We start from the raw sequence: 25,128 nt of genomic DNA, 5'->3' as shown, positions 1-25,128 counted from the left end.
TGAGCAACAACATCCAATTTAATGACAAAATGAGACACAATTTTAAAACAACGTTCATTGTTATTTTTTCATTCCTCATCCTGATTTCTTTTATACGTTTCAGATTTATAACAGGAGCAGGATAAATTTCCTTGAGTAAGCAGCTCAGCAGTCTCATAAATGAGGAGTGTGTTTCCTCTTATTATTTTGTTCCCTTTTCAAACCCACCAATTGTATTCTGATCAATCTTTCTTGTGTTTTGCCCCAAGACTGTGTAACACAGGCGGTCAGAGACATACCTACTAAATAGTAAAATCAACAGTATAGCAAAATATATTTTTTTCTTCAGCTTTTCAACTTTCCATTGAAAATAGTTTCACTAGCTGAGTGACAGCCTTTCTCAGATGTGTGACTTGAAAAGCCATAAATCCCTGCTTTTGAATTTCAATGCCAAGGAGCAAGGACACTGTTTTCCTCAATTATATAATATGGAGATTGGAACTCTGGAAGAGAAAATCCACCTAATAAAACCTGGCCCACACATAATGCCTCAGCATCAAAAGGTAACTTGAAATTTTGCTATGAATAGGCATCTGATGCACTCGCATGGTTTTCCTGTTCCTATCCTTTTAGATATTTCTATATCAAAAGCCCCCACTTTAAAACTAATAATACAGAAACCAACTGAGTCATTTCCATATATACTCCTGAAGAGGTGGCTACAACCGATCGCTGGGTAAACCAGGCTCCCTTTAACTCAGGCAGTCTATATATTTGAGCAGACACATAACAAATGCTTAGTTTTCCTAGATGAGAGAGCCATGTTTCTTTCCTATTATGGAAATCATCTGTTCCTTTTTCTATAAAGCGTGAAACCAGGAATGTCAATATTCCTATGCTTGTATGTGCTAACTTTACTAGGGTTATTCAGAGCAGGACAGAGTCTAGTGCTGGTTGCTGTTTTCTTCTCTCCTTTCTATCTAATAAACCACCAAATTCTGTCTATTCCAGGCTCAAAATTGTCCTTGAACTCACTCTTCCTTCCAATTCCATTCCCACAGGCACCATCAAATTCCACCCTCCTCACCCACACCTGCCTCCATCCCATCAATTCTTACAGAGATTATGATATCTCTCACTAGTCTCCCTGGTTTGAGAAACAACCCTTCCAGTCCATATTCTACAGCCCACCACTCACTTTGGGATAATAACTGAACTTGTGATTGGTATAAAACCCAGGAATTATACGTGGTAGAAGTATTTCACCATGATTCTCAAAAAAAGTCTTTTTCTCCAAATGCCAATAGCATGTTAGCCATCTTTCAAGTTCATCTGTAAATAATTTCATTACTGTTCTTTCCTCTGCTTCCCACATTTCCTTATAGCTTACAAGTAAGCCAGTAAAAGAAAGTCCTCAGGGCTTGTAACACAGAGGGAGAAGCACTGAACTCAGTTCTAGTTCCAGCTTATCCCTGTATCAGCTGTTGACTTTGAGGAATCATCTTTTTTGTAGGTAAATGACAGAGCCTTGCTTATCAAATGGGATGGAAATATTTACCCTGCTTATCTCTCCACGTTGTTTTGGGAATCAAGAAAGATCACATACAATAAAATACACATATGCAATGTTATTTTATTACTCTTCCTGAAGTACTACAAAAGCAAAAAATGTGTTTCTTGTGTTTAACACTAGACTCAGTTTGGGGGTCCTAGAAAGGTAGCTGTGATCACACTCCCAAGACTTACAGCTTCCTTTTGGGAGTGTGATGGTCTCAAGAGTTTTGTTTTGGCTTGCAAAGGAATAATAAAATACCAAAGGAATCATACTCTAGCATATTTGGATTCCCAAGACATACTGAAATCAAAAAGAGGAAGAAAAGGAAAAGGGACTCAAAACAATGAGAAATCTTAATTGGCTGAAACTGCCATTTAATTAAAATAACTCAACTGTCACTTATGGCACAAATGTTAATACAATCTCTTTAAAACCCAGCTGAATCCTCCAGATATCACTGGACACTTTGCAATAGGAAATACAAGCCCATTCCCTATCACTGTATTGTAGGTTTTTAATTGGAGAATGTATAATGTGTACAACAGGATGAGTTCATTTTGCTTCTAAAGAGGAAATAAAAAATATCAACCTGAATATCACTCCACATATAAGCAGGACTGTAGGCTCCGTTTAAGTAGGTTTTATTTTAGACTAAAAAAAACCCACCAAAGGCATATATTTGAACTCATGCATCTAAACAGACCAATGAAAGTGTAGAAATTAAGTGCAGACGGGGAAGCAGAGAATGGTAGGAATAAAGTCCACAGCTGTGTTTTCTTAAAATCCGGTGAGAGGAATGTTAATCAAAGTTCACAAAGTTTAAATTCTCCTTTGAACTGCATAGGTATAATCAAGTAAAGAAACACAACCCTCACTGAAGTATAATTTTTTTAATTTGAAATTATTGTCCCATATTAAGAAGGTAAGTTTGTTCATTCATTCATCCAGATACTCAAAAACCAATACTTACTGATTAGACTTTGTACAAGATGTGATAAAATGTGCTGGTTTGAACCCCTTGGCCACATGGGGCTAGCAACAAATACCAAAAGAATTGCACAAATAGGCCATATTAAAAACTTCCTGTTTCTTCCAACCAGAATGCATATCATCCCCCTGTGCTCTCACTAGTAGGCTCTGGGCCATCCTTAAAAGCCCAACTCAAAGGTTGCTGCTTTTGTAAAGCTCTTTGGAACTGCACAAGTTTGGTGTGAGTCGTAACCCCTGCCCCTAAATCACTTTGTTCATAACTCTCTGATGCACTTATCACGGTTGACTTCACATGACAGCTCTGTGTGTGTCAGTCTCCCCTAGCAGGCGGTGAACATCTCAAATGGCAATTTTTTATTCATCCATCTACAGCACTTGGCACAATATATTGTAGGTACTCAATTAGTGATTATTGAATGGAAAATTCATACATCTTTACTTGCATGAGCAAAAGGTATAGAATAACTTTAAAAGGAAGAGTTGCAAATATTTTACACTTATTCTTGCTACATGTAGTTCTAAAAAGATGAATTTATACCATGAACTTATACCTTTGTGAAAATATGGAAAATTCATGTATTTATAAAAGTGGTCACAACAAAATTAGCATTATTCTCTTCAAATTCCTTTATTTACTTATACTTAAATTTCCCTCTTCTGACCCTTAGATTAGTATCCTCTATTTTTTCCTACTTGATTGATTTGTATATGCTTGATTTCTATAATTGTGATAGCTTTTAAGCTAACCTACTAACCAGATCCTTGGCAACTGCTACATTTTCAAAAGCTTTAATAGCTATTGTATATACATAAAATTGCAAATAACCTGTTTTATCCCTTCCATCTTTCAGCAAATATTATTACCTACCATGTGGTAGATGCCACAGAGAAAACAAAGACCCTGTTTCAGGGGACAGAGGGTTACAGCTAGAGCAGGCGATAAGAAATATACAAAAATGACCAAACTCAGAAATCTATCTAAGTGCCATATCTCTAATTTATCTAAAATTATTAATTAAAAAAATTTTTTGAATGAAGCCTCAGTAGCTGAAGAATTAAGAGGAACTGATGAAGATGACTAAGAATCAGAAATACAATCATGTTTCAGATTCATTTAATACTAATAATTAAACATCCTGTCTGTCTCCTAAGATTCAAGTCAATACCATAACCATAGGCAAAGTAAAATCAGGTTTTCTTGTTTTTTGATATTGAGCTGCATGAGCTGCTTGCAAATTTTGGAGATTAATCCTTTGTCAGTTGCTTCATTGGAAAATATTTTCTCCCATTCTGAGGGTTGTCTTTTCATCTTGTTTACGGTTTCCTTTGCTGTGCAAAAGCTTTTAAGTTTCATTAGGTCCCATTTGTTTATTTTTGTTTTTATTTCCATTTCTCTAGGAGGTGGGTCAAAAAGGATCTTGCTCTCATAGAGTGTTCTGCCTATGTTTTCCTCTAACAGTTTTATAGTGTCTGGCCTTACATTTAGGTCTTTAATCCATTTTGAGTTTATTTTTGTGTATGGTGTTATGGAGTGTTCTAATTTCATTCTTTTACATGTAGCTGTAAAGTTTTCCCAGCACCACTTATTGAAGAGGCTGTCTTTTCCCCACTGTATATTCTTGCCTCCTTTATCAAAGATAAGGTGACCATATGTGCGTGGGTTTATCTCTGGGCTTTCTATCCTGTTCCATTGACATATATTTCTGTTTTTGTGCCAGTACCATACTGTCTTGATTACTGTAGCTTTGTAGTATAGTCTGAAGTCTGGGAGCCTGATTGCTCCAGCTCCGTTTTTCTTTCTCAAGATTGCTTTGGCTATTCGGGGTCTTTTGTGTTTTCATACAAATTGTGAAATTTTTTGTTCTAGTTCTGTGAAAAATGCCAGTGTAGTTTGATAGGGATCGCATTGAATCTGTAGATTGCTTTGGGTAGTAGAGCCATTTTCACAATGGTGATTCTTCCAATCCAAGAACATGGTATATCTCTCCATCTATTTGTTTCATCTTTAATTTCTTTCATCAGTGTCTTATAATTTTCTGCATACAGGTCTTTTGTCTCCTTAGGTAGGTTTATTCCTAGATATTTTATTCTTTTTGTTGCAGTGGTAAATGGGAGTGTTTTCTTAATTTCACTTTCAGATTTTTCATCAGAAGTGTACAGGAATGCAAGAGATTTCTGTGCATTAATTTTGTATCCTGCTACTTCACTGATTAGCTCTAGTAGTTTTCTGGTAGCATCTTTAGGATTCTTTACGTATAGTATCATGTCATCTGCAAACAGTGATGGCTTTACTTCTTCTTTTCCAATTTGGATTCCTTTTATTTCTTTTTCTTCTCTGATTGCTGTGGTTAAAACTTCCAAAACTATGTTGAATAATAGTGGTAAGAGTGGGCAACCTTGTCTTGTTCCTGATCTTAGTGGAAATGGTTTCAGTTTTTCACCATTGAGGATAATGTTGGCTGTGGGTTTGTCATATATGGCCTTTATTATGTTGAGGAAAGTACCCTCTTCCAAAAATGGGCAGAAGACCTAAATAGACATTCCTCCAAAGAAGATATACAGATTGCCAACAAACACATGGAAGAATGCTCAACATCATTAATCATTAGAGAAATGTAAATCAAAACTACAATGAGATATCATCTCACACCAGTCAGAATGGCCATCATCAAAAAATCTACAAACAATAAATGCTGGAGAGGGTGTGGAGAAAAGGGAACCCTCTTGCACTGTTGGTGGGAATGTAAATTGATACAGCCACTATGGAGAATAGTATGGAGGTTCCTTAAAAAACTAAAAAATAGAACTACCATACGACCCAGCAATCCCAGTATTGGGCATATACCCTGAGAAAACCATAATTCAAAAGAGTCATGTACCAAAATGTTCATTGCAGCTCTATTTACAATAGCCAGACATGGAAGCAACCTAAGTGTCCATTAACAGATGAATGGATAAAGAAGATGTGGCACATATATACAATGGAATATTACTCAGCCATAAAAAGAAACGAAATTGAGTTATTTGTAGTGAGGTGGATGGACCTAGAGTCTGCCATACAGAGTGAAGTAAGTCAAAAAGAGAAAAACAAATACCGTATGCTAACATATGTATATGGACTCTAAAAAAATAAAAAAGAAAGAAAATGGTCATGAAGAACCTAGTGGCAAGACAGGAATAAAGACACAGACCTACTAGAGAATGGACTTGAGGATACAGGGAGGTGAAAGGGTAAGCTGGGGCAAAGAGAGAGAGTTGCATGGACATATATACACTACCAAACGTAAAATAGATAGCTAGTGGGAAGCAGCAGCATAGCACAGGGAGATCAGCTCCCTGCTTTGTGACCACCTAGAGTGGTGGGATAGGGAGGGTGGGAGAGAGGGAGATGCAAGAGGGAGGAGATATGGGGATATATGTTTATGTATAGCTGATACACTTTGTTATACGGCATAAACTAATACACCATTGTAAAGCAATTACACTCTAATAAAGATGTTAAAAAAATTAGGTTTTCTAATAATTAAAAATGTAATGCTTGAACTGTAATATTGCTTTTACATAACAACTTGGCAAAGTTGACCAAGAGTCTTTAAAATGTTGACCAGCTTTGACCCCACAATCCCACTATGAAACTCCCTTGACCTTTTAGGTCCCTAGGATAACCCTCTTTTTACTTTGTTTTTGCTGCTGCTGGGAGAGGAGAAAAAAAGATTTTAGCATTCAATAAACACCTGTTCTGTGTCATGAGCCTTGCTAGACGCTTTGCATTTTATTCCACTTAATCACAGTTAATCTTTGTTTTAAAAAAAAAAAAAGAAAAATGGACTTTTTTCAAAGCTTAAAGATGGTGAGATACCTCCCTATGGTCACACAGCTAATAAGTCACAGAGGCAGGGTTCAAGTTCAGCTCTGACTAGAAAGCCTGCGTGATCCACTAGGCATCATTGCTTCACAATATTCCTGGACTCTTGACCTAGTTTTACATACAACTTTTCACCTGTATTATTTTTCTCATGACTAAACAGCAATTCCTTGATGCCTTGTATCTCAGAGCTCTAAGAAACATGACTTTTTTGGAGAATTGATCAAAAACAATTCACTTATTCATTTCCTCTATTTTTTCTTTTAACCATTTCCTCTTCCTTCACATCTCATATACCAAAGAAAATATACCTAACATCTCATCCTGAAGAGAAACAACTGCAGTGCTAAATGCCTACTGAATTTATTTTGCAAATTCATAGAATTTGGATGGATATAAAAAACTTTGATTTAAAAGGTTTCTGGCTGTGGACTATAGACCCAAAGAATAAATTAAACAGACTTTGTTTAGTAAAAGATTTCATAGTTTTCACTCTCTTTTTCATTCTCTCATTATATCATTATAACCTAAAAACAAGTTTGTTGTGAATACCGTTTCATGTTGCCCTCATGAAATAATATGGCGCTCAAAGTATAGCATAATGATTGAGAAGCAGAGTTTCTGAAGACAGACTTTCTGATTATAAATTTTTAGTGTATACATCTGGCCTGGTTACTTGACCTTTCTGGGCAGGCCTAGACTTCTCCACATGTAAAATATCCATAATAATAGTACCTCTCGTATACAGTTGTTGAGGAGTTAAATGACATACTAAATTTAATTTGCATAGAACAGTACCTGGCACATACTGTGCTTAATATGCTTTAGATTTATTAATACTCTTATATAACAAAGATAAATAGAACGCTTATGATATGAATGATATGAACGATACATATGATAAAAACAATAAAAAGTTCACATTTAAATATTAAGTAGCTTTAAAAATAAGGCATCTTAAAAAACATTTAAATTTTCTTACTGTTGATATACTATCTCAGTTGTACTCTAATTGAATGGCTTAGACACATTAGTGTGTGTGCATGTACATGTGTAAAACAAAAATCTGTGTGCAATTCTTATGAGGAATTTTTAAGTTTTCAAGTATTTTTTTCAAAAAGAATATAGGTCCCTCAAAGAGTGCAGACCCCAATGCCAACAAAGAAACCTCCCACTTTGTACCCAAAGCCCTGCTTCCTGAAACCTTTACAGGCAAACAGTTACAGCACAAGGCCAGAAATACTGAATGAAAAAATAGGGAGAGAGGGAGATAAGAAAAGATTACGTCACTTCTATCTAGCTGGCCAGTGTTATTTCTCTGTGATGGATGTTCATTCCTCTGCTTCACGCTTTAGCCTTTCATGCAGCTGTGTGTTACTCCAAAATATTGAAAGAGCTCAATTTTGGCCATTAAAATATGTTTCTGGATCTCCAGGAGAAGGTTTACTTAATATGGGCAACTTTAAATCCTAAAAGAAGAACTTACCCTTCTTACAAGAGCTGATTAGTTTTGACATTTTATCCACTCTCCTGAAGAGTCATTTATGGGCTATGTTAAATACTAAAAAATAAAGTAAGATGTGGTCCTGGTGAATCTTCTACAACAGAGAGAAAACTCAAAGCAGTATCTCAAATATTAGTAGCAAGTTCTTGCATTGATATTGAGTCAAATACTCTGCCATGCAGGCCCACTTGACCAGATCGGAGTTTAGCTTGTTGTTTTTTCTCAAATATAAACATTTCCTTGTTAATAGGGAAAGTTACATATTCCATGAGGCATAAAGAAAAATTACTTTCCATTGACCCAGAAAACTTACCTTGCAACTATGCCTGAAGGAGAAAGGAACTGGAATGAGAGTATTTGAAAAAAGAACTCTGGCTGCCACAGCTACCTACCTTGCTCTAAGTTCATGTTTAATTAAATTTACATCAGTAATTCCATAAATTGCTTTCATGTTCATAGAACTTAAGTTATCATCTTTGATTCTAAGGTCAGACACTTACTGCTAACAACGCTTGTGCCTTTGAGGGAGGCTTGGTCCTCTGCCAGGCTGTACTGCTTCTCCCATGGAGATGGGTCCACCACGACTATACAACTCCATGGGGGACAATGGGACACCACCAGCCCCCTGGTTGCTCAGCAACAACCCATTATGACTGCTCCTCTTGGACTACTAGGCAACAGCACTGAGCCTGACTCAGCTGCTCCCAGGCACTGCCTCTCAAGAGGGCCAGGTTAACAGGAGGCCAAGGGCCCTAAGTGACTAGTTACATAATCTAACACATTTCTCGGGATGCTCTCCAACTAAAAAATCAGAGCAGGGTTAGTTCCTACCCTGAAGGGTACCCTTGACCGTATCCTTAATTTAAACTCTACCCTTGAATCTTTAGAGAAGCTGACAGAAAACTAATGCATCAGAGTCAAAATCTGTGGCCAAAAAAAGTCTATTAAAAAAATCCCACACACATACATAAAGGAGGCCATTCTTTTTTTAATCACGTTTAAAATATGACTTTCAAACCTTTCTTAATTTCAAAGAATTTTACTATTTACATGCTTTCTGTTAACAGGCCCCCCAAAATGGGGAAAATATATTAAACCACTTACTTTTATGGTAAGACTGTTCCTTAAATAGCTTAACACATAACTCTAGGTATAGCAATTTCTAGGAAAGATCTTCAATTCTTATCTATAGTTTAACCCACATTTATGTCTTCTTAGTTCTAGACTTTTAACAAATAGAAATTAGGCATATTTTTCCATCCGTTAGCTGACCTACCTTTTAGGACAAGGGCAACAACCCAGTCAACCAACCTAAAAACTTACCCACACATGGAAACATGAGTCCAGCCTTGCTCCCGTCTCCTCTACTGTCACTTTCCTCTTTGTTGCAGAAAAAGAGATGTGTGCTCCAAGAGACGTGGACTCACAGCCAGTCTACCACGGTACAAATACGATTCTACTGCTCCACTTATTCAAAACCTTCAGTCAACTCCAAGCAATTTACCGTGAAATGCAAGGCACTTCTGAATCTACTTCCCTTTGAATTTCCACCCATATCCGCAGCTGTCCAATATACTGATCTAATTATAGTTCCCTAAATACATCACACATTTTAAGCCTCTTTCCTCTTCCTAGGACATATTCCTCTTTGCCTGGCAAACTAGTGGTTATCTTTCAAGATCTAGCAATAACATCACCTCCTCTGAGACACTGTCCCTGGTTTTAGAATTTCTTATAACCATCTCTGAGCATCTTCTACCTGATTCACACTGCTATAGCGGCATTAGTCACACTGTTTCACAGTAATTTACTTACTCAACATTAATCCCATGTCCTTCAAGGGCTAGGACCTTGTTCTGTTCAACTTGGTCTCCTTGGTGCCTGGCATATTCCTTTGCATTAAGAAGCTGTTTACACTATGGCTTTATTAATGATTAGAGAACAAAACTCCTAGGCAAAATTGTAAAATAGATGAGGAGTGGGCATTATTAACCTCTTAATTAACCAGGGATGGGTAATAAAGCAATTCAAATCAAAACAAAAACTTAATCTCCTGACTTCTGGGCTGGTCCTCTTCCTAAATTATGATGAATCATTGAGAGCAAATAAGTAGATACCTCTGCAGTGATCCAATCCATCCAGCAATATGGCTAAAATAATCAGATTTCCTGTGTCCCTTTTTTTTTTTTGCGGTACGCGGGCCTCTCACTTTTGTGGCCCCTCCCGTTGTGGAGCACAGGCTCCAGACGCGCAGGCTGAGCGGGCATGGCTCACAGGCCCAGCCGCTCCGCGGCATGTGGGATCTTCCCGGACCGGGGCACGAACCCGTGTCCCCTGCATCGGCAGGCGGACCCTCAACCACTGCGCCACCAGGGAAGCCCCTGTGTCCCCTTTATTATAATCATAATAACATGAAATTCAAGGGAGCTACATGGTCAGGTAACCAAATCACTAAACGGTGGTCTGGAGCTGGTCTCAGGGAAGATAATTTCCCATTCAGATTAGCAACTCTTAAAGCAGTTTTTGCAGGAATCTTGGTGCAAGTAAAGTAGGGAAGAGAGTAGAAAAGAAACCAAAAATTTTAGAGCTAAATAGAACGCAAGAAAAAGCTATTCTAATTTTAAAAACCTCCTAAGAAATACTTCACAAAACAGCACTTACTCAACATCTGTCTCCTGCAAAGCACTAATTTAAAAAAAAAAAAAAAGGAACATGAGCAAACAACACACAAAAGCCCACAAATGCAGCAGCCAAGAGTAACAGCATGAAGCCACTCAACCTCTTACTTCACCACTTCAGTAGCTAAAGATATAGGCCTCCATTTTCAAATATAACAATGCTTTTATGCTTTTTCTACAACTTCTTAGGTTCACATATGTGTTTATCTAAGATACTGCCAAATTTTTGATATTAGCAGTAATGTGATTGTCTAAAATAATCCATGCAATACAAACTCTAATCAACGGACATCTAAATTTTTAGCTTATCTGTGTTAAGCTGAGAGGGAATTCTTAGTCTATTACAAGCTTGTGGTTCTAAATACCCCTAAGTCTGTGCTTCATCAAAACTAGGAAACCTGCACCCTTGGAAATACCAGAATGTACTCACAACCACATGATAAATTTTGTTTATCAAAGGAGTCTTATTGACAGTATATATTTAAAGCATGTTTTTATACTAAAACAAAATGAACACATTATAGAGTGCATAATGTATACAAATATGTAAGATGAATATGAAATGTCAAAGAAACTTTGTACTTTTCTATGGAGCACTGTGAGTTATGCCTCTAGATTTCTGGGAGTTCTTTGGTGGAAAAGCATGAGAAGCCCTACTCTAGGGGATTCCCTCCTAGATGCTGAGGAAAAGATTACTTTCATGTAAAAAATATACATCACCTTGGCTCTAGCATACCACAACCACTGAACTCAAAAAGTGCTACCATACTTAGACATACCATTACTTTTTTTATTGGAACTTAACCTTTATAACAACTTTTTTATTTTGAAGCAAAAACATTTCTCTCTCCAACAGTCCTAAATCTTTCTGCAGGTACCCCACAGGACCAGTCTAAACTCCTATATATGTAAGACCGTCCTTCAAATAAACATAATAGTCACAAGTAATGGAGGCGTACTGGATGCCAGGAAACGTGCTGGGTACTTGACAATCATTAATCAAAAAATAAAACTGCAGGTAAATAGTATCATCTTTATTCTACAAAAAAGAAGTAGATGAAGAGGAGGAGAAAGGGGGAGGGGTTAAAGGGAAGGAGAGTGGGAAAGGAAACAGTTTACAAAAGGATAAGCAACTTTCCCAAAATAGCACAGCTCATTAGGAGCAGAGCTGAGCTCTAACTCCAAAGCTTGTGCTTGTTTTTCTCTTTCTTTATACATCATGTTATACTACATTTCCATGCCCACTTTCCCAGGTGTTCATTTCTCCTAGTGAAATATCTCCATTTTACAACTATTCCTTCCATCACTTCTGCAATAACAGACCATCCTGATCAATGTTCGTGTGTGTGTATTTATTTGTAGGAGTAAAATATCCCGAACAATTTGGCCACGGAAGAACAGAGTTGGGCCGTCACTTCCTTTGCTCTGGATAAGATACTGCTATTGATACAACTTAAAAATATGCTACCTATGTTGGACAACCACTTGCCATTATATTGAATTGGCCATAAACCAAAATTCTTTAGTATTGTTTTAACAGATTCTGCTAATAACCATTTCTTCTCTAACTGGTTTCTTTTTTAAAATGTATACAACTCTTGTATTTACCTACATATAAACAACCTGTCAAAATAAATTTTTATTCATAGTCATAGATTATATGACTCTCTACTACTTTCAAGGATAAAAATTAGCTACCGGGGCTTCCCTGGTGGCGCAGTGGTTGAGAGTCCACCTGCCAATGCAGGGGACACGGGTTTGCGCCCTGGTCCGGGAAGATCCCACATGCCGCGGAGCGGCTAGGCCCGTGAGCTAAGGCCGCTGAGCCTGCGCGTCCCGAGCCTGTGCTCTGCAACGGGAGAGGCCACAGCAGTGAGAGGCCCGAGTACCGCAAAAAAAAAAAAAAAAAAAAATAGCTACAAATTGAAGTCCAAAGTTTTCATCCCAGCACTTAAGATTCTTCACTACAGCCTCAATGTATCTTTCCACCCAGCCCCTAAAATTTCCACCCAGCCCCTAAAATTCTACACAGCTCTGTCTCACTCTTTTCTGTATTTGTACCTTTATTCATGCTGTCCTCTCAATCAGGAATGCTTCGTCGACTCATTGAAATTTTATCAGTCCTTCAAGGACCATCCCAATTACTACATTGCCTTTAAAGTCTTTCTGATTAATTTCAAAATTTATCTTCTTCTTCTTTGAAACCCCACAGCTTTTTTTTAGTTCTGGCCTAGTATTAGGACAGAAATGTCCTATTAAATGTCTGCCTAGCAGGAAAGGTATGTATATTATTTTCTCTTACCTCCCCCAAACAGATAGAATCCTAAACTTCTTAAAAAAAGATGGAGTCTCATTCCACTTTGCAATATATCACTAAACACAGTAGCTGAACCCAGGAGGGTGCTTTTTAATAGATGTTTATTTGAATTTAGTTAACTATTCATCTCAGAGATGCATGTACTGAGTTCTAAAATTCATTAAAAACTTAAGTAAGGAATATCTATAACCAACCACAGAAAAGAACCTGAATATCAATGGGTACATATAGCACTAAAATATGGAATTATAGGCTCTGTTTAGAATAATACAGGTATTTTTTTCACTATATTGATCTCATGATGAACTGAAATCGCACCATTCATATTGGTGTAATCATGTTGACAAAAACTGAAATCTCAAGAGATTAAGAGACTTCTTCAGGGTCACATGACTAATTAAAAGCTGCGTTGGCCTTACAACAAAGCTTTCTAATTTCTAGCTTAGTTATTTTTCTCTACTATTATCATCCAAATCATGTGTTGATACGTTTTCATAAATATTAGCTGCAAAAATAGTTATGTAAGAGAGAAATATTCTCTTCTTTCTTATATATTAATAATCTTAAAATTATTATTTGTACAGGTAGAATTTAAAATAAAATTCATTAATGATGATTAAAGAGGATTATAATACACAAAATTTATTTATACAAATCTTACTTATTTTGCAACTTAACTACAAAGACAACAGTCAAGAGTCAGGATATTAACAAATGTTGTTCAGTCAAAATAAATGTCATAAAACCTATGTCGTAAAACCTATACACTAATAATATTCACGGTCTTTACTTATAAGCCAGTCCTACAGATTTAATCAGAGCCTGTTTATGCCTCTGGTTTGTTTTTAACCTCTTGTCACCAATTTAGAGGATAGTAAAAATTTTGCCTGCCCAACATCCATTTCCCCTTGAGAAGCCTTTCCTCCTATAGTCACTGCATGTGATTCGTTGTTTCCGAGAATGAAGTTGAGACTCAGACCTGACATATCCAAGCTCTAAGTGCCCTGAGCCACAGTGGCTCAGAAGTGATACGTGACACAAACCTGCCTCAACAGGCTTATTATTACGTTTTTCCAACCCAGCAAATGCTTAAAGACTGGGTTTGTGGTGCAAGTTAGTCCACCTTAGGGCTGGTGCCAAAGCTACTAAGTGAAGACACTTTTTTCTCTTTGAATTTAAACTTGAGGAGTTAGGCCTGGAGCTGTTGATAGCAATTTTGTCACCAAGCAGAGCTTGAGAATGAAGCCAAGTTGAAAGAGAGTAGAGCCAAGAAGTAGAAGGGAATAGGGTCCTTACAAAATAATGTGAGCTCTAGATCAAGCCGTGACTGAAAGCTGGGTTACATAAATCTGATAAATTCTCCCATTCTCCTTAAGCCAATTTGAAGTGGATTTGCTGTCATGAGCAACTGTAACATTCCTAACTAATGCACTCAGGTATCTGACTTTCTCAACCCACAACAGATTCAAAAGGTCATAAAGAGAGTGAACAGTAAGAGCTATTACGTACATCAGATGAAGTAGCAGCTTGCGGTTTGAAAGTGATGATGAAGACAGGTAATATGTAAAAAAAGAAAATAAGGAATTTCAAAAGTGTGGAGTCTTTTAGTCAAGGACTTACTCCACATATCATCCTGGGAAACCTCTCAGTCCCAGAAAAACCAGGATAGTTGCCATGCTATTTGGGAGCACAGAGATTCTTGCAGTGATTTGCATAAACAAGAAGATAAGGGGTCATTAGGTCACAGAGGACTCAAGGCAGGTGGTGGTGAGGCTCTGAGGTTGCTGTACTTGTAGGGGAGAGTGTGGTAAGCACACAGAATTCTTAGATTCTCCACTGACTTGTACTAATTGGAAACGTGCAATCCACTGAGAAACATCTTACTCCAAGCAATCAGAGCATGGAGAGTAAAAAATAGATGGATCAAAGAATCGGCCATCCCAATGAAGCCAAAGGACAAGTGTAGGTGTGAATCTTTGGATTGGTGTAAAAAAAAAAAAAACAAATATAGGATGCTATGCCCAGAGAGTTTCAGAATTTGAGATTTTAGGAAGGAACAATTTCATATGATAAATCCAGGTTGTGACTACAGAAGGGGCTGGGTGAAAGGAAGTAAAAGAGAAGACTACCACTTGAAACTGTGGAGGTCACAAACTGAGAGGCTGTGGTGTTGGGTGTAGACATGAAGTCACCCAGATTGAGGACAGGAGACAGGTGGGAGAAGATGACTGTACACTGTTGCTGGAGTGTTCATTGAAGGAGGGGTTTGTTCAGGTGGTGAGTAGATCACAGGAATGAGCAAAGGTAGTTGATAGCATAGCCAGATGGCTCAAAGGAACAGGAATGAGTATAAGAGTGTAGAGAAACAATGGTCTACAGGTGGGAGGGTGTATGGAGGGCATGTGTCCCACCTCCCTACCCTGAGATTCATGACCTATGGAGTAATCAGCAGTCTCCAACAGGAAGGACTCACGGGGAAGTGGGATATCCCTGGGAGAGTCAAGATTCAGGGCTAGAGAAAAAAGTGGAGGTTAAGAGGAGTTTACTGGGACTGAGCAGGTGTTCCAGAGGGCATGACAGAATGGTTTTGAAGGAAGAATAAAAAGCAGAGATTAGGTCAGGGAGAGGCAGCACAAAGCATAACAAAGTTTCAAGGCAGAGAGGAGAAATGAGCAGACAAACGATAAAAACAGAGATTAAGCATGAGAAAATTAACTGTTTTTCAAGGCTAATACAATTACATGTTCCAAAACTGGTAACATGGGAATTTAGAAAGAGCTAGCAGCTATGATGTGGGATGTGGAATTCCTTTTCCTCCTGGGATGAGGTGGTGAGTGACAAACGTGGGTCAAGGAAGTTTAGGGAGGCAATTGAAGAGCCTGCAGTCATGTGTAGGAATGGTGGCCAGGAAGGCATGTGAGAGGGAGTTCTGTGGGACTTCAGGATGATAGGGCCAGTTACAACGAGGTGGGCTCCAAGGAGGTGCAGGGGCATGGGATGCTATTTCAAATCAGTGGGGAAGGAATCAATGACAGAACAAACGAATTTGAGACAAGACTAGTGATTAAAAAATGTTAATAATAAAATTAGATTACCTACTTCATCGCCTACTAAAATAACTTCTAAAGGATTAAAACTTTAAATTAAAAAAGACATCAACAGTACTATTAAAAACATAGATGAATATGTTTAAAGGGGAAAGTCCTTCTCAGAAACTATGCGAGAAGAAATTGACAGCTTTCACATCCACAAAATTTAAGGATTTTACAAAGCAATGCTCCCTAAAATAGTTAATGGCAAACAAACGAAACTGATTAAAACATTGCAACATAACAGACATACAAAGAGTTAACATCCTAATGAATAAAAAGCTCTTGAAACAAACAAAAAAGGATTAAAAACAGGCAAAGAATACTAAAAAGCAATTCGTAAAACTAAATCCAAAATATCCAATAAACATACTGACTAACTAAAAATATTCGGCCTCATTAGCAATCAAAGAAATACAAATATGAGGTATCTTTTCCTACTGATTTCTAAATTTAAAATTTTTAAACAGTATTAGTATGTTGGTAAAAATTTTGAGTATAAATTGCTGCAGGCTTCCTGGAAAGAAATTTGCAAAATGTGTCAAAAATGGTTAACAAGTGAATATCCACTGACCTAGCAAGTCCATGTCTAGAAGTCTATTCAAAGAGATTAATAAAACAGCCATGTACAGTGTATAAAGATCACAAACAGAGTTGTCTACTATAGTACTGTTTATACAACCAAATTTGGGAACATTCTGCATATTTGCCAATAGGGGTTAGTTAAAATTTTAATAGAACACTATGTAGCCATTAAAAATATGATTTAGCACCTTGACAAGATATAGTAAGATGAAATATTAAGGGAATATGATATACCACTTTTCTTTTTAAAATCTACATATATGCAAAGAATTTTATAACTAATGGTGGAATTTAGGTGGACATTATTTTCCTCTTAATACAATTCTGAATATTTCTGATTTTCACTGCAATGTGTATGGTCTCAGAAACACTATTTCAAAACTTTAAAGTTTAAAACTTAGTGGTATTTTAAGTGGCAAACATTACCTGCTCAGAAAAATTACATGTGGAATAACCCATTATAATGTAATAATAGGGAGCTGACAAAAGGATGAGACTGAAAGAAAAAAATCACCTGATTATATTTTGACATCTGTGATTCTTGGTGAATAATTTATAATAGCAAGCATATATTGTCCTTGGAAAAACTGAATTCTACATTTGAACATTGCCAATATTTAAAGCAATGCATTTTAATGATTTGTTTTCCTTTTCTTATTTCTGTGTTAAACTGATGATTGCCACAGGGTGCAGCAAAATTAAAATGTGGACTAACTGGAAAATTCTGTTTCATACCCTTAAGAGCTGAAATTTTATCTAGCCAAAAACTATTTCATGGGTCACTTTGAATAATAAGAAAAACGTTATTTTTTAAAATTTGCTCTTCCTATTCACTTGTATTCTGGTAATAATAATTTTAAGAAGAAAAAAATAATTTACAAACTGTATACCATTATTACATTAATATAAAAACATTCTTACAAATGCACAAAGACTGGAAGATACTCAATACTGAAGCAATTATGTTTGAATATTAGAATTGGAATTTTAAAATCTTTCAGTGTTCTTAATAGTGTGATGGTTTTATGATAAAAAATATCTGCAGGAAAGAAGCTAACTAATAAAGTAAACTTATAACAATCCTTTTATAAGATAATTTGAGATGTCCTTAGATATAACTGAAACTGCTGTCCTTAGTCAAAATCATATTTCATTAATCCATATTTTAAGTGGATTACATTGAGACAAAACCCACAAAGTGAAGAACTGAACCAATTTGCTATTAGGACCAATAATAATTATTGACAGGTAATATGAAATTTTTCAACAAATTAGGTAAATTAAGATACTTTTTGAAAGAGTTGGTAAAAATAAGCATCTATGAGTAAAAAAAAAATGCTTTGTTTCCTCCCATTTTGCAGTTACACCTGAAAAGTTTATATTTCCTTTCAAAGCATTCAAACCTAGAACCCAAACATGGACTTCTCAGAGTTGGAACAACCTATGCCGGGTTTTACTTGAAGCTTAATATCCTTTGGCAAAAATCCACAAACATCTCAGGGAGCTGACCCAGATGTACCCTGTGAAGAAAGTATTCCCCACTTCCCCCGAAAACGTTCTCCCACTCCTCCCTGAGGCAAACGAATACAAACTATGCCCCCCATGTTGCAGACTGGTCCCATACCCATACTGTCAAACCCATATGGTGCAAAATGAATGGAAAACCTGAAATGACCTCATTTATATCTATGGCTGGGTTGGTGGCAGAGGGACCGTGGATGCACTGCCCAAGTTATCACACTGCTTATTTTATCACACTGCTTATCTTTACAACTGATACTGAAGATGGGCACATTTCAAGCGGCTAGCAATCCAAAATCCAGGTATCAGGTTTCTTCTTGGGAACTCAGGAGAATCTGTTCCATGCCTCTCTCCTAGCTTCTGGTGGTGGCTGGCAAGTCTTGGAATCCCTTACATCTGCATAACTCCAATCTCTACTTCCACTGTCACAGGCTTGCCTTCCCTCTATGAGTCTCCGTCTCTGTGTCTCTTCTTCTTATAAGGACACCAGTCATACTGGGTTAAGGGCCCACCCTACTCCAGTTATGACCTCATATTAACCAACTACAACTGCAATGACCCTATTTCTAAATAAGGGCTCATTCTGAGGTTCCAGGAAGTACATGAATTTTAGGGAGACATTATCCAACCCAGTAAACCCACCAAATCTGCCTTCATTCTTCTATTGCCACCTTTGTATACAGTGCTGGTCCTCAACCTCAAGCCAAGAAGCTGAGAACCACCCTTCATTCCCACCTCCCTTTAAATTCACATCCCAGTTATCATCAAGCCTGATCATTTTCCACTCCTAATATTTCTAGACTCTGCTACTCCTGTTTATCCCTAATCCCTGAATCACTCTCTAGCACCTCTTGCTTGGGCTACAGCAGTCTGTCCAGTACTCCTCAAATCCAATCTTCTCCAAGCTACAAGAGTATATATAGATATATACATACAGCTTCGTGGCATGTTAGAAAGATGTACAGTTGCTTTTTTTGGTTTGTTTTTCTAATTTTTCACTACCGTGAAAAGTTCTGCTGCTTTACTGCAATGCGCATAATTATGATAGACATCCTTCTTCAGGGATACAGAAACTGAGAGGCAGAGTGGTTTGTGTGCAAGCCCTGTCCTTTGTAACATCTTCTCCTGACTTGATAGATTCTTTACAAACCTTCAGAATGCAACAAAATCCATTATATCTATAATCTAGCTTTTTATAGATTTTATTAGATTTGGGAAAGACAGACAAGAGGGGCTTATTTCAGTGTTTTGAGATTTAATATTATACCTGGCTCCAGAAGCCCCATGATAGAAGTACTTATTCTCATTTTTTAAATAAACAAAAATAATAAACGAATGTAATTGCATGAGTTATAAGCCATCCTTGTTTACACACACACACACACACACACACACACACATACACACTGATTTTAAGAACAGTGTTTTCTTCTGAGACGTATTAACCCAGCCCATAAAGATTAGTGTAGAAATAAATCACTTCATAGTCATTTGATATAAGCATGTTTGGGAAGACAGCGTAACTCCTTCCTGTCTTCCACGAATTTATTCCTGAAACTATCACAATGAACCTCAGTTTCTTCCTTTCCTTCACCCAAAAAGTGAAAACTTACAGTTAACCATGCTTATTTCCACACTCCCAAAGGGGATTCTTTTTCATCAGCACAGTAGATTTTAGGGCTTAGCAGGAAATAGGGGCTATGAGGAGGCGGAATCCAGGAGATAGAGGAAGGCATTTAGCTCCATTTATATTGTCTATAAACGCTTCTGCTGTTGCTCCCCCAAACAAGTGTTCAGGCTGTGTTGGCTCCAGACTACACAGTCTTAAAGTATTTCTATTCCCTTGGCCCACTTTCCGGTCTGAGAAATCCTATTTTAACTGATCCAGGATCCTAGGTGAGATTCCTTCCTCCTATTCAGGAACATGTACATATGTGAATTGCTTTATTCTTATATAGACAGCTCTGAACTTCTTTTCCAACCAAGCACCCAACTCTTGGACACCATCACATTTTAAGAATAGGCGTTATTGGAGAACACATATCTACTCTGATTTATAAAGTCCGTAGCATGCTTTATACCTGGACAGATGCATAAAACTGCTATTTGCCTTTGAGAGCATGAATGAAAAATATATCCCACTTGAGTATAAAGTAGACTACCTATTTGATTTCTCAAAGTCAATTGTACTTCCAATAAAAAGAAAAATAATAATAACCACTTTGGTTTTCTGGGTATGTTCAAGTATTCTCTTTATGTAATGTCACTAACTGATAATGACTTATAAAAAGTACATTGATCCTATTAATATAAAAATTACTAAGACCAACAGGATTCAGAGAGCATGTACTAACCACAGAAGTTTTAAAACAGTAAGATAGGAGCCCTGGATTTATCCCTAATACATGATTTTTGCACCTGTCAATCACTTAAACTTGGGCCTTAGATCTCTATATCTAATAAAATATGTTTAATTAGTACTTAGAAGAATTATGTGGCATCATAATTATGGATGCTTATTTTATCATAGGATTTATAGGGTTTTTCTGATATTCAGAAAGGATTTTTTTTTCTAACTCAATTAAAATCTTGTGTTGAAGGAATGGAAAACCACTGAATTTACTATCAAGCCATTCAGGTCTGAGTCTCATCAACATCCCAAAATACGATTTTCAAATTGCTTTATTTCCCATTCTCAATGGAGACTGCAGGAAATTTAGTCTTAATTAAGCCTGATTTACTCTCATTTAGCATTAAAAAAAAAAGATACTGGGGGAAGGGATGAATAGGCAGAGAACAGAGGATTTTTAGGGCAGTGAAAATACTCCCTATGATAGATGAATACATGTCATTATGTGTTTGTCCAAAGCCATATAATGTACAACAACAAGAGTGAACCCTAAGATAAACTACGGACTTTGGGTGATTATGATTTGTCAATGTAGGTTCATCTATTGTAGCAAACATACCAGTCTGGTGAGTGAGGGAGGCTATGCGTGGGTAGGGGTAGGGGGTATTTGAGAAATCTGTACCTTCCTTTCAATTTTGCTGTGAATCTAAAACTGCTCCAAAAAAACCTGTCTTTAGAAATATTTTATTTCTGAGAAATGTTACACTTTTTTGCAAATTTGTTTGCTATATCTGAGCTCTAAATTTGAAAGGAAGCAAAGTGTTTCCCGTCCAACCATCTCTCTATGTATATATCAAATCATATATGATCTAGTAAGAAACATTTATTTCTCCAGAATTTTCTACATTTTGTAAATACGTAACTTCTACATAAAATTCACTCTATACTGCTCTTAAAAAGTTAGACATACGTTTATCATACAACCCAGCAATTGCACTGCTAAATATCTATCCAAGAGAAATGAAAACATGTACTCACAAAGACTTGCATGTGAATGTTCTTAGCATCACGATTCACAATAGCCTCAAGCTGAAAACAACCCAAATGTCCATCCACTGGCGAATGGATAGACAAAATGTGGTATATCCATACAATGGAAAACTTCAACAATAAAGAGGAATGAAACACTGATACACGCTACAATATAGATGAATCTCAAAAACAGTATGTTAAGTGAAAAAAGCTATAAACAAAAGATCCCACATTTTATGATTTCATTTATATAAAATGTCCAGAGAAGGCAAATCTATAGATACTGAAAGAAGATTAGTGGTTGCCTGAAGCTGAGCAGAGAGTAATTATAAATGGGCTTGAGGGATCTTATTGGGGTGATGAAAATGTTCTAAAACTGAATTATGGGGATGGTTTTACAACTTGGCAAAATTTCTTTAAAAATCATTGAAAGGGGTAAATTTCTCAAAATTTAAACTTCTAGTTTAAAATTGACTAAAGAGGAGAGAAAATTCTTTAACAAAGAATGAAATTTGACACAATTTTAAATATCCTGCATAAGGTATTCCATTAGTCTTTGATATTTTGTTGAAGAAAGTTGTGGTAAAGATAAAACTAAAAAGTCAATTACTAAAAACTTTTTGCAAACTTTTTTCCAATATATACTTTGTTTCAAAATTAAATCATTTGATCTTCCAAAACACTGTTTTAGAAAATGAACTCCCTTAACATAGTGTCAGCAGAGGGTTACTGACCAGCACCTGACATACTAACAGGAAAACAAGGTTTTCCAATTGCTGGTCTAACTAACCTTGATCCAGAACCTACGCCATTACAGCACTTCCTGTGAGATTTATGGCCATCAGATCTCATTTTAACAATCCAAATTCTGAGCTTTCTGAATATTAAATCCCAGAAGGAATTTTTTTATGTGTAGCAATGTCAATAAGAAGAAAGGCATCTTGTGAAGAGATAAAGTGGACAGATGGATTTTGAATCTACATGTACACCAAGAGAAATGCAATACTCAACAGTAGTTCTAATCCATACTTTTTCAGTATCCAAACCATTAATATGAGTGTTTTAGTATTTAGTTTTTCTAGTTGAATGTTTAAGTGGTCATCGGCATCGAATCTCCATTTTACAGTCCTGCACAGACTCTAATAATTTCACCTGCCGTTTTTTTTTGGTTTCTGTTTTCTTAGTGTTTCCTGTGTGCCCCACTTGTACCAAGCGCTCTTCCAAAAAAACCGTGTTCGGATGTGTTCCCTGGGATGAGCTCTACGAAGATGAAACTGGCCCGTTCATCTCAGCCTCACTCGTCAGGGGCTGCCAGTCAGGACAGCTGGTAAATTGGGGTCATCTCCCCCTGAAGGCAACGAGTTGCTATGGCATCAGCAGTCAGGACCCACGCCCTCCATCTCCTGAGCCCCTGCGACCACACTGCACTCCCGTCCCTCCCTGGCTGCCGGCCGGTGTCCTAGGCTCGGTGAAAACCCAGTAGTTGCAGAGAACTCTTGATTTGACCCGATCTAATCATTCCCATGTTTTATCAAATAATGGATGGAGAGTGGTGAGATGAGGTGACTGGGCTAAAGCCACACAGCTCGACGCGGGCAGAGCCGGCGAGAACACTGGTCTCTGCTGACCCGGCGGCCGCGAGCGGCTGCCTGGGGCTGGGAACGCGCAGCCCATGGGAACGACGTGGCATTGCCCGTGCGAGAGGCGAAGGCTCAGCAACTTATGAGAGGATATCACCAATGTCCAGCTTCAGGGCAGAGTGGGCAAAAAGAGGTGACCAGACCTCCCTGGTTACGCCTGTTGGCCTGAGCGTCCCCTTCCACTCCGCAAGTACCTCTGCATGTTAAATGATGTGGTCGCTCTGGCCAAAGAGGCGTCCACTTTGAATTCCCCCCATGCTCGTGCGGACTGGCCGGAAAATAGGAAAGTTGCTATAACCACATCTTCGCTCTCTCAGTCTCCCCTGACTGCCCAAGTCCTTTCCCTCCATCTTCGCTCCAGAGACCCCCCACCACTCCCGACTCCCCTTCACCACGTACGTACCAGCCGCGCGCAGAGCTGCTCGCCGAGCCTGGGCTGGGTCCCGGTGCCCGGGCTCGCCCGGCCTCTACGTGGCCGCGAACTGCGACGCGGGCTCTAGTTCGCTGCCGCCTCTACCGTCCACGAGGGTGCGACCGCGTCTGAGCTGCTGGGCTGGGGCGCAGCCAGGAAGTGGCTGCTACTCCGGGGGCGGAGAGAGCGGCTGCCGGGACCCGCCCCCGAGCGTGCGGGGCCCCTCCCCCCTCCCCCCGCCCGGGTCTTGCTCTCCGTGCAGCCACTCCCGCCAAGGGGCTCTCGGGGCCGGCGCGACGGTGGTTCTTGTCTTTTGGCTCCCTGGGCAGCGTTCTTTTTCCTGCGTGCGCGTTAACAATCATCAGAGATCATCACAGAACCCATGCCCTCCTCGCCTACCACTCTCAGTTCCCCTCGGGGAGGATTAAGGTTCTACTAAGAATTTACCTGATGTGACTGAGGGAATTTCGCGTCCCTCCCTGCTCCCGGAGGCTTCCTCTGCAGACCCTCTGACCCATTTGTGCGCGCCCCCGAGCGTTTGTGCTCCAGGTGTCCTAAGGTTGCACTTTACTCGTGGCTCCTTGGAGAAGGTAAGAATGTGCATGGTTTTCCTATCTGCACCCGGATTGTGGGTATTCGTGGGTTTTTTAACGCATCATTTTAACAGATTGAGAAGCCATGTGCAATGTAGACAACTTTTGGACAAAGAAAAGCAGAAATCAACGTCTACCGAGTTTCACTTCAAGGTTCTCACTAAGAAAAATGAAGTCCTTACTATTAAGGTCTCATTGTGTCTTTTAGAAAGCATAATAGAGAGATGATGATACTGTTCTTAAAATTAAGGTGCTCTTCTCTGCTTCCTGAGAAGGTGGTTTCTCCTCACTGAAGTCCTGAGATCCCCTCTGGTTTCCTGAAAGACATTATTAGTGTCCAAAATCTGCTTAACACCAATATGTTCACAGATACTGTGCTCTGGCTTCCTACCCAAGTCTATAACACCTGTCATTTCCCTACTGACTACTTCCAATGTTTTCATAGGCTATGTGATATAGAAAAATGTTTTATTTAATGTATCTGCCAGTGGTGCTACCCTTAGGCTCTTTAAATTATTTAATATTCCTACCCCCACAATGTGGTAATACCACCTCTGTTTCCAGATAAATAAAGTGAGGCTCAGCAGGTTAAATAATTTGAATAAAGTGAAATCGCTAGGAAGACTTCAAGTCAGTTTCTGAGTTCAAGTCTTCCTGCCTTTAAGGTTGACGTTCTTTAAATTATACCTTGTTAGTAAAAGTTATGATTTTTCTAAATGCCGACACTGGTACACTTTGTTTTATAAAAACATGGTTATTTGTATGGTCGTACAAATAGTAATTAAAGAGATTGAGAGTTATTTATATCTTGAGTGTAATTTCAAGTGTATAATAAAATATATTATTATTATTTAAGGCAAATTATTCTAAAGCCTATTTATTTTAGAGAGCCTGTGTTAGAGATGCTAAAATGTTTGGATTTATGAGTTACAGTGCAATGATTGGATTTTTATAATTCTGAAACTGTACTCCTTATACTCACAAAATTTGTCTTGTAAAACCTGTATTTTGGGACAGG

The 25,128-nt window shown here is 38.0% G+C and overlaps 1 protein-coding gene and 1 long non-coding RNA gene across 11 annotated transcripts in view; one reads left to right on the top strand and one right to left on the bottom strand.

The window, feature by feature from the left end:
- Nucleotides 1-23,647, bottom strand: part of PKIB (cAMP-dependent protein kinase inhibitor beta) — a 102,859-nt gene extending 79,212 nt beyond the window's left edge. For 5 of the 10 annotated variants that reach the window (XM_033867675.2, XM_019951442.3, XM_033867676.2 and 2 more), the window contains exon 1: nucleotides 23,509-23,646. The gene's annotated coding sequence lies outside the window, so the exon portion shown is untranslated. Of the gene's footprint in view, nucleotides 1-8,206; nucleotides 8,485-23,508 lie in introns of those variants that run through there. The other 5 variants (XM_073789541.1, XM_073789545.1, XM_019951444.3 and 2 more) reach the window with 4 other exon arrangements.
- A 157-nt stretch (nucleotides 23,648-23,804) lies between these two features.
- The window catches only part of LOC141276095 (uncharacterized), a 61,925-nt gene continuing 60,601 nt past the window's right edge, over nucleotides 23,805-25,128 (top strand). The window contains exon 1 of the long non-coding RNA XR_012325040.1: nucleotides 23,805-24,107. This is a non-coding gene — a long non-coding RNA (uncharacterized lncRNA). The remainder of the gene's footprint in view (nucleotides 24,108-25,128) is intronic.

The sequence above is a fragment of the Tursiops truncatus genome, chromosome 12 (genome assembly GCF_011762595.2).
Source record: "Tursiops truncatus isolate mTurTru1 chromosome 12, mTurTru1.mat.Y, whole genome shotgun sequence".
NCBI classification, from domain to species: Eukaryota; Metazoa; Chordata; class Mammalia; order Artiodactyla; family Delphinidae; genus Tursiops; species Tursiops truncatus.
The sequence above is the reverse complement of the archived record's forward strand: the minus strand, read 5'-3'. Positions and strand labels throughout refer to the sequence as shown.